Source organism: Cryptomeria japonica, chromosome 2, assembly GCF_030272615.1.
Source record: "Cryptomeria japonica chromosome 2, Sugi_1.0, whole genome shotgun sequence".
Classification (NCBI taxonomy): domain Eukaryota; kingdom Viridiplantae; phylum Streptophyta; class Pinopsida; order Cupressales; family Cupressaceae; genus Cryptomeria; species Cryptomeria japonica.
This window is the reverse complement of record NC_081406.1, coordinates 424,524,992-424,544,429: the sequence shown is the minus strand read 5'-3', so window position 1 is coordinate 424,544,429 and position 19,438 is coordinate 424,524,992.

The window sequence follows — 19,438 nt, the reverse complement described above, 5'->3', positions numbered from 1 at the left end:
ATAAATGATCATCATTTTGTTATAGTCTAAAGTAACAATGATAAAATAACTTCAAAAACAATCCAAAATATAAGATAAATAAATCATGATCAAAGAAAAAAAAAACAAGTGCTCATCATTTTGCTATAATCTAAAGTAACAATGATAAAATAACTTCAAAAAAAATCCAATATACGAGACAAATCAATCATTTCAAAGAAAAATTGACAAAAAAAAATAAAAAGCTCACTGTTACTATCCCAGAAAATCATGTGCAACAGTAGTGGGTCCTTCAAACAACTTGCAATGCTGGTTTTTAGTCCGTTGAGACTAAAATATATGAATATTTCCCATAACTTGTATGGGTTATGGAAACCTACTGTGAACGTTCACAATTTCTCATAACCCATATGAGTTATGTAGAACTAGAAGTTTTGGCCTTAATTTTGCATAACCCGTATGGGTTATGTAGAACTAGGAACCAAATAGGAAGTGGGGAGAGAGAGAGAGAGAGAGAGAGAGAGAGAGAGAGAGAGAGAGAGAGAGAGAGAGAGAGTAGGATGTAGGAAGAGGGATATAATAGGATAAGGAGAGGGGGAGGGAGAGAGAGAAGGGGATAGGAAGAGAGGGAGAGATAGGGAAAGAAAGAGAAGAGAGAGAGAGAGAGAGAGAGAGAGAGAGAGAGAAGGGGGGAGAGGGGGTAAGAGAGAGAATAAGAGATAGGAAGAGAGAGAGAGAGAGAGAATATGATAAGGAGAGGGGGTGTGATGCCCACCAAAATACCCTAAAGAAACTAAACAAGAATATGCAAATGAAGATAAATTTTTTCTTAATTAACATCTATTAACAACTAATGCAACATATAACATCTCCATTTATTTACATTCATTAACCAATTAACCAATATGAACATACATCATTGCTCATTTCATCAAATAACGCAAGCGGAAATAACACAATATCAATAATCTTTCTCTAGGGTACTTTAAAATCATTACTAAGTTCATTTCCACAATGACATACTACACACACGATAGGTATATTTCACCTTCATTAATGCATCATATTTTGATTCTTTAACCATGAGATATGCAGCCTACAACATTACTTATTCCTCATGATATGCATAATTTCTTTTCTACCAATGCATATATGTGAATCACTCCTATTTACTAGATCCAATTAACATCTTCTAACCTATTCACTTATTAATCTATGAATATTCCTCTTTCAAGATTATATAACATTCTAAATAGCCTCTAAACATTCCATGAAATAATACAACTAATCCATAATCAAATTCTATTCTATTCCAACTATAATCCACTTATTTCCATGATCCGTAAGATCACATCTCTACAATAGTATAAATACAATATGCCTAAATTCCAGTTTCCAACTACAATTCATCTTACAAATACGAGTACATTAAATACATCATGAGCATATCTCTTTCTTCTACAAGAGTCCATCTACTATATACAATAATGTTACATTACATGAATTCTATCTTATCCATTACATAAATCTTCTACAAGGTACATCATGAAGAAGAATCCACATCCATGCAAGAAGAATCCAAGAGAGCATCCCAATGGCTGAAAATCACCAACCTCCTGACCATGTGGAACCAATGGAACTGCCCCTCATTCTACGAGATGATACAAGGTCCCAACACATACTCTAAACCTAAGCTATCACCTATAACCAAGGAGACTAACCATACAAGGACTCTCAAGCAATAACTTACACATACAACAAGAATGAACTCCCAGAGGCATAAAACTCATCAAGACATAAATGCATCCAATAAGAATAATCATACATCATAAAGGGGAAACACATGTAGGAGTGGAGTGTCATCACATGCCATCCTCATAACATAATAACATAATAACATAATAACACAAGGCACTAGCCTAATGGACATGTGGAGCCATCTCAACCTATAAGAGACTAAGGGAGATTAGCTTACCGTCTTCACGGCCTTCTCATGCTTATCCTAAAAAATCCTCCCTAGGACTAAGTCATGAGGCACAAACCAATTTATCATCTTATTAATTAATCTAACTACCTAACCCATCAATTATTAGGTTATCACTTATTTACAAATCACGGAAAACTCCAATGTTCCCTGGTAGTCTAGACTTCATGCATCCTTACAATGAACCTCATGCAAGCCTATCTCTTGTGACCCCAGTCATCACAAGGAAGCCCACTCCTCCTAACATGGCCCAACAATAAATCACAAGAGGCTCTACCAACATAGTTACATGAAAATAATACTCAATGCAACCAACAACTTCCACACAAACTCTTACAACATAAGCAAGGCTACAACAACATCAATATAGCAAAATGCGCCTCTTGGCTAGCAATAAACAAAGAGCATATCAAGCCATCAAATTCTGCCATCAAATAAAACATAACATCACAACAGGGCCTACTCACTTGCTGGTCCAAAATAACATAGTAATCATCTCAATCATCCATGGCCTATCCACATGGAAGAGAGTCTAAAATATTCGGGAAAATACCTTAGAAATGACCAAAACTGGAAAAACACAAACCACAGAAATGTTAGTGCTTTTGCCCCGTAGGACAGTGCTTCTACCAAAAAGGACAACGCTTTTATCAAGAAGAACAACGCTTATGTTTCCAGAATTGTGTATATGTATCCTGAGATAGCGCTTATGCTGCGCAGAGCAGCACAAATGCAATACAGAACAACGCTTTTGCACATTAAGACAACACTTTTGTAGAAACAACGCTTTTGCACAAGACTTATGGAAAACTTAGAAAAATTTAAGATAAAATAATAAAATCTAGACTTTACAAAAGGGCTAGAAAAACATATGAAAAGAGACACCCAAAAACAAGGAATACATAGGTATAAACACACCAAAATATCTCAGACTATAAACTAAGATTTAATCAAATATCTTCATGGCATAAAACAAATAGAACCACTACAAAACTCACAGAGAATCCAATGAAGACAATCCCAAACAATCACAACTGAAGGACTCACAAAGGATCCAAACAAGGATTAATCAACCAAAGATCTTCACAACAATTTTCACAGAGCCGTGAAATGCCATACACAGAAAAAACCCAAATATATATATATATATATTTGGATAAGTGCTATCAAGTATGGGGATAGTGCCCTATATTAGTATTAAAAAGATTACATAAAATGTCAAAACAAAATGGCATAAACCAGCCCTCGTATGCCTATCTACTGCTAAATGCCACGCAGGGCTTGTAGAATAGTAGAGGTACATTCACCAACATGGATAACATTGTTGGTTGATTGGACAGAAAGCCACCACTCCTCTGATCGGGTAACTCTGTGGAAGGGCTCCATGTTTCCGTTCATAACTGCGCAATGAAACACCTCCCATGCATTCTCATTGAAGATTCTCACTTTTTCCTTCTCAGCCATCTTCACCAGATATTTTTCCACAGAACGGTTGTGCCTGTCATTGTCTGACTCCTCCCCATCCTCCTCAGACGACTCATCATCCAAACTGTCTGAAGGCAGGTAAAGTTCCATTTGGAAATAGACTTTTAGGATACTAAGCCTACGGTCATATGGTAAATTTAGAATACAATTAGCCACTTCATCCACCATTGAGGGTTTAAAAAACCTATTGAGAAGCCCCACCAACATTTCACCTGACTCCAGGACATCCACCACTAGATTAGCATGGCTTCAAGGATCTTTGAGTCACACTAGTGCCTTTGATGATTGAGGACCACACCTATCAGTCCCTCCATGGCGTCATAGGCTGCATCCACTATGAAGAACAAATTCTGTAGTTGTCCCCTCAGATCCTCTTCACAGTTAACACACGAAATGCTTCCAAAGTAAGCCATATTTTCATAGTTCCCACTTAGAAGAAGATTGTTCGGATATGGAAGCATACAGAGAGTGACCACATAAAAAGAAACATACATCCAAATCTAGAAGCTTCAGGCAGACCATACTTTCCTCAATGAGGATTATAGAATCTATTATGTAACCAAGAAATCGGAAAGTGTCAAAATTGTCTTCAGGTCTATTATGTTTTTGGGCCAACTGCCCTTAAGGGTACAACGATCGAAAACAGACCCCGAATCTCGATAGTGTCCTATCAGGTAGCCAAAACTGAGGTTGTCAGTGCAACCTTACTGGGCATGATTGACTTTGATTAGATCCCAGATTGATTCTAAGGCTGATTCTAAGGCTGATTCCAAGGCTGATTCTAAGGCCGATTCTAAGGCTGATTGAATATCAAAAGTGATAGTACCATGAGGGAAGTCAACGCCTATATTGGCAACATAGTCCACCACCCAATTACCCTCTCTATATGTGTGAGCAATTTCATAATGGCCGATATCCATGAGAAGACTATATATGCATGGGACCCATTTGTTTAAGTTCCTACTTAGGAAACCCCTTTTAATAATCCCTTGAATAATGACTAAGGAGTCCCCTTCAATGATTACCTTGGTCATTTTATTGGTGACACATAGTTTAAGGCCTTCCATGAGGGCCCAAATTTCTACTTCATTATTAGTGGCCACCCCCATGGCCCCATAAATTCCAAATAATAACTTTCCTTCGCTGTTATGTATTACAACCCCATAACCAAAAACCCCAGGGTTGCCTCGACATGTACCATCAAAATTCAGCTTCAGCCATCCCGCAGGGGGAGCCTTCCATCTGATATGTTTTCTATTGCCTTTCTTGATGGATAGCTTAGGCAACTGAAAAGGGGTACCCAGGAACCAATTTTTCTCCATACTTCTATCCCAATCATTATAGTGTTGGATCTACTTCCTCTGCTTCCCATTGATCATTTCTTCTATTGCCACTTTGATACTCTCAATGAGTCTGTCCACTAGAAGACACTTTTCTTTGAAATTTCTTCTATTCCTTTCCTTCCATATATGCCAAGCGATCATTGACGGGCCTGTAGTCCAAATGTCACTCCACATTGAATATCTATTTGAAGGCCACGAGGTGAGGAAATCCTTTAGTTTCAAATTTCTAACTATAGTGTAGTTTATTTTATTTAAAAACTAGTTCCAACAGGCCTCTACCATTGAGCAAGTATATAGTAGATGGTCAACAGACTCTTCCACGCTCTTACATAAAACACATATGCTTGGGCCAGAGATGCCTATCAGTTTGAGCCTATCCCCTGTGAGGACTCTATTATGTAGAGCGATCCATAGAAAGGTGCCAGCTTTGGGGAGAAGTTTGTTGTGCCAGTAAAACTTCTATGGCCAGTCAATGTACAGGCCTTTTTCTCTTTGGACCTTATATCCCAATTTCACACTATACTCAGCTGACTTTGAGCTATACCAGAAGATACTATCTTCTTCGTTGGACACTGGAATATTTCTTCTGCTAAGTATGGATCTTAGCTGATCACAAAGTACCTGACAACCAATATCCACCTGTTTCCAATTTTTGATGCTACCATTAGAGGAGTCTGTGTCAAATTAGTCCCCAACATAAGAACCATATCGAGCTTTTAATATATTAATCCATTCCTAATCCGCAAATAATTTGTTTAACGCTGGTTCACCCTCCCATGAATCCTCCTAGAATTTTGCTTTGTTCCCTCGCCCAATGTGCCAAGAGATGTGGTCTGTTATCATGGGTCTACAATCCCATAGAAAATTCCAAGAAGCAAAACCACTATCTGCATTTGCCATTGTAAGGATTCTATTCGGGTATCCGTATCAAGATACTTCTTTTGAAAGATTTTGCACCAAAGTTTTTGAGGTTCCCAATACATCTTCCAAGAAAGTTTTGCACCAAGGGCAATGTTTTGGAGGTCCATTTTCCTTAAACCTGCCCCACCTGATTCTTTTTTATAACACATCATTTCCCAATTGATGAGGGGAATTCTGCTAGTATCTTTAGCCCCTTCCCACATAAATTTTCTCAACATGTTATCTAAGTTCTTCTCGATTGCCTATGGCATTCTAAAGCATGACATGTTATAGATTGGAATAGTAGACAAAATTGATCGGATCATTGTGAAGCGCCCAGCCTGAGATAACCATCTATTCTTCCATTGTGAAGATTTGGCCATGCAGGATTGTTTCACATCATCCCACGTGTGAGTTTGATGACATCCCTTATCAATTTTAATGCCCAAGTACTTCATAGGAAGTTCCACTATTTTGATCCCCAGGAGCCCCAAGATTCTTGTCTGCAGGTGTTAAAAAGGAAAAGTTGTGACTTCTCCCTATTCATTACCTGGCCCAAGAGTTCCAAGTACTGGTCCAAGGTTTCTAATATGCATCTAGCTTCTGCCACAAAGGCCTCCCCAAAAACCACCGTGTCATCTGCAAATTAAGAGTGTGTGATGGCACTTAGTTGATCATGAATGCAGACTCCTTTCCATTTCCCTTGCAAATTTCTTTTCTGAATTAATCTTCCTAGAACTTCTGCCATAATGATTAAAATTGAAGGGGACAGGGGGTCACCTTGTCTTAGGTCGTTAGTGGCAGGAAAAAAACCACAAACACTCCCATTAACCAACAGAGAGAAATTGATCGTAGAGATACAGGACTTAATGCAAGCAATCCATTGGGGTGGAAAGCCAAATTTTTCAAGAACACAGAGGAGAAACTTCCATACTACTCGGTCATAAGCTTTTTCCACATCCAACTTAACTGCCATTCCTCCAAACTTCTCTTTATGCATGGTGTGTATGACTTCTGAAACTAGGATAATATTGTCGGCAATCTCCCTTCCCAGGGTAAAAAGGTTCTGGTGCTCCAAAATCATCTTGGGAAGCAAATCTTTAAGTCTCTCTACCAGAGCTTTGGAGATGGTCTTGTACAATGTGTTGCATAGTGATATCAGTCAAAAATCCTTCATAGAGGTGCACTCCGCTTTTTTGGGAATAAGGAAAATCAGGGTATGATTTATTTCTTTGACAAATTTTCCTCCCTTCCTGAAATCTTTGACCACCCTCCATATATCCAACCCCAAAAAGTCCCAGCATTTTTGAAAGAAATCAGTGTTTAACCCGTCTAGACTAGGCGCTTTGTTTGGGTGCAGCGCAAAGGTGGCCGCTTTAACTTTATCTAAGATAAAAGGGGCCATCAACAACTTACCATCCTCATCAGAGAGGATCGGGTGAATAATGTCATCTAGAGCCGGGAAGGAGGTGGACTCATCTGCCCCACTATCACCCAATAGCCTCTTGAAGTAGTCTAAAGCTACTTGTTCAATTTCCTTAGGAGAATGGACCCAAGAGTTATTCATATCTTGGATCGAACATATTCTGTTGATGCATTTTCTTGCTTTTACAGAAGCATGGAAAACTTTGGTGTTCATATCTCCCTCAACAATCCAATGCTCCCACGCCTTGTCCCTCCAATACAATTCTTCTCTTCATAGAATCTCAAAATATTGATTCTTGAGGGATTTTTCAGCTTCGAATTCCACATTTGTCATTCCACGGGTCATCACAACTGAGTTGACTACTTCTAATTCTTCTTTGATCCTATCTTTTTCTGCGAAGACATTTTTGAAGGAGGTTCGATTCCAGTCCTTTAATCTCCTTTTGATGAATTGTAACCTTTTGGTGAATTTGAAGCTAGGGGAGCTAGAGAATACATTACTTTCAATCCACCAACTTTTAATATGATTGAGAAGTATCGGGTCCTGCCACCACATACTTAGGAATTTGAAATAATTCTTATGCTTCTCAGTGTCATACCCTATGTGTAATGATATGGGATAGTGATCTGACCCACTTTAGGGTTCGATAGCAGAATAGATGGAATGATGGCTTAACATCCACCACTGCCCAACTAAGAACCTGTCCAACCTTTGAGCGATATTCACAAAATCATGCCTTCTATTATTCCAAGTAAAAGACCCATTCTTGGGGATGATATCAACCACCTTGCAATTGGTAACAAAATCCTTAAAATCTTTGACCACCTTCAAAGGCTTCCTTAAACCACCTCTTTTGTCCTCTACACTAAGAATAGCATTGAAGTCCCCTGCCATGACAACTTTCTCAATATCCAGCCTAAGAACCAACTCCGTCACCTCACACCATACCTTACGCTTGTCTTCTATTTTGATTGGTCCATAGATGTTGAACAATGGGAAACACAGGTTTCACTTTTTACATTTAACAGAGAACGCCATCCAAAACTCATGAGAAGTGATAAGACCTACCTCAATATATGTCGGGTTCCATAGGATCCCAAGCCCTCCTACCGAGCCTCGAGCCTCCTGAAACATACCATCCCAGTAATAGACAAATTTTTTAAATTCCAGAGCCTTCTCTAAATTTAACTTAGTTTCTTGCAGCAAGATAATATCTGATGCAAGCTTAGTCATGGTCCTTTTGACCAAGCATCTTTTGTTAGGCGCGGCTAAACCCCTATCATTCCAAGAGGAAATTTTCATCTTTCTCCAAGGGAGGGCTTTCCTCCCTTGGATACTTTAAGATAATGTAATATGCAAACAATTCCCTTTTCATGGGATCTTTGTTCTCTAATAGCTTTGTGGCTTCTACGTCCCTTAGATCTTTTGGTTCTTCCCAAGAGTGCATTTGCAGATTGACTAATGCATCTGGGATCCAGAATATCCAAATCATCCAAATTTTCTGTTTCATCATCTGGCCATGAGGATTCAGACCCTTCCACAGAAAGCCTATCCTCCTTGGAAACGTCCTGATTGGGTGTGGGGGGAGGGGATAACTATCCTAATGGATCAAGGGAAGGAATCTTGTTGTAGATGGGGGCTTTTGATGGAGAACTATTTTCTTGGGATAGGTCCTTTGGGAGCAAATTAGGGTCGGCAGAATTCAGGCCAATCAGTAGAAGTTTTTCTGTATTCCCTGGAGACTTTTGGTTCCAAACTTTGTTAGATTTAAAGGGGGGATTTTTGAACACTTTCCTAATGAACATCCCACATCTCTCGATGGGGTGTCACCTACTACCACACCTGGTACATGATGTGATGTCTTTTTCGATCTCCACTTGTTGAACCCATCTCCCCTCATTTGTTATAATGGAAATAGAATCAGGGATTTCTTTTACCGCTGCAATTTTTAATCTGGCATAATTGTATAGATCTGCGTCAATGATTGCTTCATCAATTTCCAGAAGTGTGCCCAGAGTCCAATCAATTCGCTCTAAACAAGGGTTGCTCCAATATTCTGAGGGGAGATTAAATAAACGGATCCATAAGGGTTTATCATATATCGCCAAGGGAGTAGGATCGAAATTAGGAGTCCAGGGCTATAAATATATTGGGTGGCTATCCAAGAACTAGTTTTGAGAGTAGAGTATCCTATATTTCTCTTCTGCCTCTAAGAGAATTATAACAAAGAAACCTTTCGGTAAGAATTTAATGATGACATGCTTACCCCAATGCTCATTCGCCCAGGACCTGATAGAAATTATGGGAAATTTAGGGCCAACCATTCTCCCAATGATTGCATGGTTTTCAAAGATAGATATGTCATCTTCAACTTCCTTTGATAAGTCCACTATGCTCTATTTAGGGTTTCTGAGATTATCTTTGGATTTTGTTTCTAAGGATCGGTCCCGAGGGAAAGAATCTTCCCGAATCTCTTCATGTTCAGAAACAACATTTTCATTCCAATCCACATCAAACACTTTCCATTTTGTATTTTTCTGATTGTCTGGATCACCATGCAAATTTTTCTTATATCTATTTTTCAGATTGAATCTGGTCTCCCGTCTGGCCTCGCACACCTGTCCTTCCTCATGAACCTGCTCTTCTCTGCACTCCATTTATATATATATATATATATCCCAACAACTATATAAAAACTCTCATAACATAAAGTTTCCCTCCCAAATATTAACCTTCAACAATAATAAAACTATAGAGTAAAGTAATATTTCAACCCAGACCCAAAACAATGCATACATAGAGAATCCATTGAAAACCAAGATGCAAAGTGAAGAAATCCAACTTGCAACTTTAAGTAATGGATTGAAGTTGAAGAAGAGCTCCCACAAGCCAAACCAAATCCAATCCAAGCTCCAACCAAAACCAAGAAGAAAACTTGCTGGAGAAATTTCCAGAGAAGAGCCAACCAACCCGAAAAACCTCATGGGAATGAAAATAAAAAGCAATAATAATCCAAAACCCTAGCCTCAATCTCGGCCAATCAAAATATTCTATTTTAGAATATATTTTACCAACCCACCATATAATATAATTTATTCACCCATTTTGAATTTAACCAATAAGAGTAAAGGGTAGGTAAAGTAAATATAAAATATACTTATCTAGCTAAGTGGGAATGTTTTATTTTTATTTTATTTAATGTGTTCATACACCCCACTTAGGAATAAAATTCAAACTATTAAATAAATATAAGCTGTAAATAAATAATCCAAATGGGGATTAAAATCAAATAACCCAAAAGCTAATAAAATAAATTAAAGCACCAAATAGATTATAAGATATCAAATAAATATCAAACCATTGAAGGTCAAATAAATAATTAAATAATCAAATACCATTAAATATTAAATAAATATTAAACAACAATAAGGCTTATGAAATATTAAATAATCATAAAATCAATAAACGTTAATTATCAAATAAATATAAATACCAAATAATTAAATACTCAAAACTTATAAATTAAATACTTTAAAATAAACATTACCAAATATAAAACTACACATCTAGAGCCACACAATTACTCTAGCATAATCAAGTAAATCAAGTAGTATAAATTGAACTCACAATACCAAATGATCAAGCTTACTAGCTGACATGGTGAATTATGCCATGATGTCGACTACTCACGGTGAACAACTTAGAACTAGAGTATGTGAGGGGAAACTCATGCCATCTCCGAACCACATAAGCCATTGGAACTAAAGACATGCTCAAACCTGTGAATCCAGGTGGAGTCGATGTCTGGTACTTGCAAAATCCTGCAACCACAAAATGACAATACCACATATACATATACACATACACTTATAGAACAAACAAGTGATAGAGAATCGTGATGGCACATCCCGCTCGTAATGAGTGATGTGGAATCGTCTCTATCATGAAGACAATCAAACACATCTCATGATATGTAATCATGAATTAGGGTTAGTATAATCATAATCATTATCAAAACCATGATAAATCTAATCAATCAATAATTTGTCACATAGTGAGCATATAAAGTCCATCGAGTACATATATCATCAAATCACATGATCAGTCATGATAGTACCAACATCCATATAGATAATCAAAATAGCATATGTCCAATAGTGTCTAACATCAATCCTAAGTCACTGAAGCACATGAGTAATCATCATCTAAATCATCAAAATATAGTCTAGATAAGTCTATCGAGCATGAAATAAAAGTCAACTCTAGTCAAAATAAGTCAAATCAAGGGTGGACACTACAGGGGGAGGGAGAGAGAGGGAGAGAGGATATTGGGAGAGAGGGAGGGAGGGCAGAGATGGGGAGAATAGGATAAAGAGAGGGAGAGGGAGAGAGAGAGAATTGTAGAGAGAGAGAGAGAGAGAGAGAGAGAGAGAGAGAGAGAGAGAGAGAGAGAGAGAATAGGGTCAAGAGAGGGGGAGGGGGAGAGAAAGAATAGGATAAGATAATGAGAGGGGGGAGAGGGAGAGAGAGGGGGAGATAAAGAGAGATAAGGGGGAGAGGGTGAGAATAGGATAGGATAACGAGAGAGAGTGGTGCAGCCATATCTGGTAAAACCCTCAAAGAGAATCAACCAGCTTATGTAGCAAGAGAAACACAACAAAAGCAAAAAGAAAACATAGCAAGATCACATAAAAAGATCATATTAATGTCTTATAACTTCCGACAATCTTCTGTAAATCATCATATAATCATCAAAGAACATTCGACAATTAACCAGTTACATGCAGGCTATCAACCAGATACAATCTAATCTGGGACTCTAAGAATCAACCCGATCATAAAATGAGAATCTCAATCCTTATTCTCAATTCTACTTCCTCTGCTTCTACACATGATTACATAATAACATATTTATACCCACCGGAATATCTGGGTCGGCCTCATAAGATTACATTTACAAATCCAGGAAATGAAATGTGTAATAAGGTCGACCCTAAGAATTAAATAAATATTTCCAAAAAATAACAACCAAGCAATGTGGTTCAATAGGAAGGTCATCCACACACCAAAGAACATCAAACAAGACCCAAGATAGATCCACATGCCAAGAATCACACTGGTAATGAAGGAAAACCAATCGGTAAGCACAAGAACTATCCTGGAACCTAGAAACAATCAACCCGAAGTGATAACTGACCAGAAAAGAACCCAAATGAACTCAAAATATGGAATTAAGCACATAAAACCATCTGGAAACCAAAAATAAGATCTGCTATGAAGAACAAGCAACTACTAGTACCAATTGGTAAAAACACATAAAACTACACAAAGAACTAAACAAGAACAAAACTGAAAGGAAATATTTTTGGATGATGCAAGATTTTTCATCGACCGGGGATGATCTTGCATCAGACAACCTAGGTAGAAAAATATGTTCCATGAGAGGTAGCTGATGAATGTCTAAAAGGATTTGGAATAAAGACCCAATGCTCATTTCTAATCCAAACATCTTCTTTATCTGGTAACCTCTACTTTAACTCTTCTGGTGCCTCAACTGGCTTCTCTAACCTCTGACCCTCTTTGTTTCTCTTCCTTTCCTTCAAATCTGCACATTGTCTATGTTTACTGTTCTCTTTCTTCTACAATTCTGACTTGGTTCTACCACAAGACTTCATCCGGATTGTCACCATAAGCTCTCTATCATCCGGTTCCATATGTCCATCAGACTCAACTGTTTGGTCCTTCTGCAAACTCATGTCACCCTCGGGTATAACCTCTACAATTGGTTCTATAAGATCATTCTTTAAAACCTCTGGTATAACCTCTGCAACCAGTTCTATCAAACCTTATGGTATAACCTCTACCACCGATTTCTCAGTACTGCAACTTTTCTCAGGATTCATATTCTTCACCTCCTTCTCTTTCTCCTTCAAAGAAATCAATGTGAACTTCTACCCATCCTTCTCAATAGTGACTATGTTTCTTCTACAGTCATAAATAGCTCCTCTATCATACTGCCAAGGTTTTCCCAACAAGACATGATAAGCACTCATAGCTACAACATCACACAAAAATTCATCTCTAAAAGGACCAAAATTAAAATTCACCAAACATTGCTCCTTTATCTCTATCTTCTGATCATCTTGTAACTAACTCACCTCATAAGGACAAGGATGCTTAATCTTCTTCAATCCAAGCTTCATAACCATCTCCTCAAATACCAAATTCTCTGTACTTCCACTATCTATAATAACCTTGCAACACTTACCACCTGATTTACACACAGTCCAGAAAAGACTCTTCCTTTGAGTAGATCCAATATCCTTTTTTTCTGAACATAATGGATTCTCCTTGCTCCGGTGCACAGTCAGATCCCGTACCATGACCTTCTAGTTCCTCATTTTCCACATAACTTCTTTCCATTCCCTACTTACATTCATAGAATCTATGTCCAGTTTCTCCATACTTGAAACATTTGCCAAGAAATTCTCTACTGGTACTGCTGCTACCTTTCCTTGGTGTCTTTTGCTTTGGTTTTTTATGCCACTTAGGTTTTGACTCATCTTTTTCAACCGGTTTCTTTGAACTGTCACTCATCTTAAATTTATCCTTCCCCCTATTCGGTTGTCTTCTTCTCATCTTCTCGTCAGCCTTCAAAGCATACCAATAAGATTCTTCAATTGTGGAAACCTTCAACATACTCATCTCATCTTGAATATTAAAAGCAAGCCCATTGATGTACCTCACCACCTTTTCTTTGTACATCTCTCTATGTCCAGATCTAATCACCACCTTGTAGAATTCCTTAATATATTCTTTCACAGTCATGTTTCTCTATTTCAGGTTCTGCAACTTTTTGAACAACTCCAATTCATAGTCTCCTGGTATGAACTTGGCCTTCAATCTTGCAACCATTTGTCTCCATTGGGTGATCTTCAATTCACCATTCTCCACTTTGTCTTTCTGCAATTCTTTCCAGCACAAGACAACATGCCCTTTCAACTTAGTTTGTGTCAAGCAGACTCTCTATTGGTCCTTGACATCCTCAAACTTGAAGTAATCCTCCAACTCTGCGATCTAATCGATCAGATCCTCCAGGTTTAGCATTCCAGAAAAGTTAGAAACTTCAACTTTAAGAACCTTACTTGCTTGCACCACTCCTCTCAAGAACATTTCCTCTCTTTCATCTTTCGGTCCTTCAACTTCCTCAAGCTCTTCACCAACTTCCTCATATTCATCCTTAGAATTAGGGTTTCTCTACAAACCATCCAAAGTGTTTTGGATTTCATTCCTTACTTCCTTCTTGAAGTCTTCCATCATCTTCTCTACCCTCCGGGGGTTTGTCCTTCTCAATGGCATCTCCTCTTCCACTATGCTGAATTGCCTCAACTCGGCAATTTGAATGTTGGTTTGAATTGCCTCCCCTTGATGATTTGTCCACCCAAAAGAATGTCTCAATGTTTGCAAATAATTCTTCCACCAACTAGCCCATAACCAACTTTGATACCACTTGGTGCAGCCATAACCAGTAAAACCCTCAAAGAGAATCAACCAACTTATATAGCAAGAGAAATACAACGAAAAACAACAAGAAAACATAGCAAGATCACATAAACATATCATATTAATGCCTTAGAACTTCCAACAATCTTCCGGCAATAATCATATAATCATCAAAGAACATCCAACAATTAACCGATTACATGCAGGCTATCAACCAGATACAATCCAAGGGACTCTAAGAATCAATTAGATCACCAAATGTGAATCTCAATCCTTATTCTCAATTATACTTCCCCTGCCTCCACAAATTATTACATAATAACATATTTATACCCATCGGAACATATCCGGGTTGGCCTCATAAGATTACATTTACCAATGCAAGAAATGAAACGTGTAATTAGGTCGGCCCTAATAATTAAATAAATCTTTCCAGAAAATAACAACCAAGCAATGTGGTTCAGCAGGAAGGTCGACCACATGCCAAAGAACATCAGATAAGACCCAAGATAGATCCACACACCAAGAATCACTTTGGTAATGAAGGAAAACCAATCAATAAGCACAAGAACTGTCTTGAAAGCCAGAAACAGTCAACCAGAAATGATAATTGACTGGAAAAGAACCCAAATGAACTGAAAAATCTGCAATCAAGCACATAAAATCATTTGGAAACTAAAAATAAGATCTTCCATGAAGAACAAGCAACTATCGGTACTAACCGGTAAGAACATAGAAAACTGCACAAATAACTAAACAAGAACAAAACTGAAAGGAATTTTTTTTGGATGATGCAAGATTGCTCATCGACCGAGGATGCTCCTACATCACATAGAGAGAGAGAGAGAGAGAGAGAGAGAGAGAGAGAGAGAGAGAGAGAGAGAGAGAGAGAGAGATGAGGTAGAGAGAGAACAAGAAGGAGAAAAGGGTGAGAGACTCGACAAAGAGAGAAGTGTGAGGGGGAGAGAGATGAGATAGAACTCAAGGAAGATAATTAGGGATCAGAATAGATAGAGATGGTGATGGTGATGGGGGAAGGAAAATGAGAGAGTGGAAAATAAGAGAGATATGCATGTATACAAACATATATATATATGTATATATATATAAATATAAATATAAATATATATATATATACATAAATATAAATATAAATATATGTATATAAATATAGATATGTATATATATATATATACATAAACACATATTATATATGCATGTCTATACATATGCGTAGTAAATGCTAAGTTCACAAGCATATATTATTATGTCTTCATAACCCGTATGGGTTATGTAGAACTGTGAATAGTACTTTTTGTTTTTCAAAACATGTGTGGGTTTTGGCTTGGTAAGAGGGTTGGAAAACAATCCTAAGGCTTGCAAGCCCATTTTTGTCCCTTTATATGTTTTTTCATCTTCCAACATGATTTATCGACTTTGTCATCATCAGGTTTACAAATGATTAAGTGGGTATCTCTAAAATTACCACCATAATCTCACAAGTCTTCTCAGTTTTCTGACCATATAAATTTTTCTATTTTTGGACAACATTAGCATAGTAAAATTTAATTTTCTTTACAAGTGCCTTGATAGTCCTCACAAACATATGTCTACCATTTTTTCAGTAACTTTTGATATACTTGACCAAATTCAAAATAAACTACATATTATTGTTCTACACTAGATTCTATACACTTTTAAAAAAGAAGTTTGCATTTTCAATTATTTTGATGCAAGTTATGGGTAGCGCATGAACATGTACCAAATTTTCAGGATGCGGTCACTTCAAAAAATTATTAGAAAAAATACTCAACGGAGAATTACAAAAAAATACACAACTTATAGATCTCACTCTTCCCTATCATCTTACCAAAGAGTTTTGCAAAATACTAAATCTAACTATATATTTTGTCCAGCGCACAAAAACAACTATGTTATATTTTTCTAAAAAAATTAGGAACAATTTTTCATGCACGAGAGGTTTGATCCTCTTAATGTTATCTAATTTAAAAAAACTTTAGTAGTTTAGAAACTAGATTCAGAGTACTACAATTCTTATTCTTTTCTCAACTCCTAGTTTTGAGTGCATGACCTTCAAATATCTCTTTGAATTTCAAGTTTACCTATTTTTTTAAAAAAAGTGGCCACTTATACCCCCCTTTTTATTCACCATCTTGGTGCACTTACCCTGCTATGACACAATAAAATAAATTTTTGTTTTATAAAAAAATCACTATTTTTTTTTTTCCTTGTCAAAAATCAATTACATCAGCCTCTTATATAGAGGTGGTAGGAAGATTCTGGAGTTTTCTATATTTACGGATAAGATAATCATTCAAGAAGATTCTAGAAAAATCTAGAAATTTGTAGAGAATACTTTTATTTTTTCTAACATTCTTTATATTTACATACATATATGTATATTAACATACAACTGATTACATATATACATGTGTATGTTTATATACAAACATACATATACATGTATATACCTTCAAATATAGGCCATTGTTGCAATAAAAACCCCTCAACTCCTCCAAAACCCTTTTACATTTCTATTCAAACCAACAATCAAAATCCTTTTACATTTGTTTTTAATGTTTGGTGTTCCTTGTAGTACAAAGAAATACAATTAATTATTGTTGGTTATATATGTGATGAACAAAGCAAATACTGTGCAATCCATATTGTTTGGCTCTCTGTAAAAATGTGAACACGTTTAACCTTAGTAAATTAAAGGCTTGGATATAGATATATATATACATGTATTACACACACACACACACACACACACACACACACACACACACACACACATATCATCCAATACATATTCTTCCCCCCTCTAAAAATTGGAAGATAATTTAATAGAATTTATTCTCATTTATAGCTACCATTGGTGTTTCTTTCTAAATGGTATGTGCATCTTGGTTTTCAAAAACTATGTACTTTTCTGTGTATACACATACCTATATACATACACATACATGCAAATATATACAACTATATGTGTACATCCAAACATCTATGTATACATCTATATATGAATATATATACATGTTTTCTATACATATACATATAAATATATATGTATATTATATATTATGTAGGATGAAAATAGAATCAAGTAAATAAGGACCTAATCCGACTCTCATGCACACATTGGAATACAAATAAGCCTAAGGAGATGATTCACTTTGACTACTTCTTGCAAAAGAGAGTCAAGGAATATCTTTAGGGTTTCTATTCCTTTGCTACTATGAAGAGATGTGCAAAATGTAACAAAATGAGAAACTAAGTTAAGGAGATAAGAAAAAGTGCAAATATAAACTAAAATATAGAAAAAAAATATATTTGGGATTGAGACACAAAACATAGAGTAGGAAAGGGAACTCAAATGTGCACTTGTCACCAAAATCTAAGCCTGACTGAGCAGGACCAGGGCATTGGGAACCTTGATCCATGACATTGCACAAAGTTGTACTTTTGGAAACCAAATCTTGAAACTCTGCACTATTGAACTGCCACAAAAAGGTACAAAACATAGAGGACCAAGGAACCATGCCTTGATCTCAGATTAGGGTGCCACACCTTGGTCCTGGACTAGGGCACCATGCCCTGGTCTTGAAAAACTGAGATCTTCTTCTAATGCTAAGTTTGCACCTGTGTGTTCCGTTGGTTTTGAAGATAGTGCGTCCATTGGATTTCTGTACTTGCACCTTCAACTTGAAAAATGGTGTTTAGGTGTCTATATGGGTTTTTTCCTTAGTTAAACGTCTTGTTTTGGTGAATTCCACCTCCACAAATAGCTGATAATGTACTAAAAATGTGTTTGCAAGAATCATGTGTGTATGCAAGATCCTAAATGAAAAAGAAAGTAAATCTAGAGTTCTACCCTACGATTGGAGAGTAAACCCTAAATGAATGTAAATGTAAATGTAAATGCTTCAAATCACAAATGCAATAATGGATCTAAAAAATGAATATTAAGAAACTCATGCAAAGATATGAAAATAACATGAAACCATACCCAACCCTAAGGGAGAGGTACAAGTCAATCAACAGTTGGTGATCTCCTATTATTCTTCAATATCTTCAAAGCTTCAATTGATGATGAAAATGGTTGATAAGTACTTGGTGAATGCTTGTTTTTTTGTTTGAAGACTTCTCATAAACTTACACTTTTACTTCATAAGAGGCTCCTTCAGAATTGCTAGATGGATCCATCAAATGAGGAAAGAAAAGGCTACATGTATGAAACCCTAACTTTGTGTTTGACCTTAGGTCAACCTAGAATCAATATAATTTCTCAATCCTTTAGATTTATACATTATAATACCACCAAAACATGATCCCAAAATTCAGGGATAAAAAGTAGGGACCGATGTGAATCACATCGGTTCAACCAACTTTTTTTTATTTTTTTAGGGAAGCAAGGTATCATGATTATAAAGTCAATTCCAAGTGGATGCGACAATTCAAGGTGTTTAGATATGCAAAATTAGGCCTTGAAGGTCAAATAAGACATAATTAGGAATTTTGATGAATTAGTTAATTGATAAAATAAAATAAAAAGGGGCACACTTAGGGTTAAGGGCCCAATTTTATGATGTGTAAAATGATAAAATAGGACTTTAGATTTAATTTAATTAATTAATTAAATTCTTAAAGGGAAATTAAAATGCAAGATGCAAACACACTAAGGAAGGTGCTAACCTAAGCGTGGAATTGTACCACCCAATTAAGGGTGTATAATTTACGATGCTACATTTGACCCCCACTTTAGCGGTCATATGACACTATGTGAATATGCAAGCT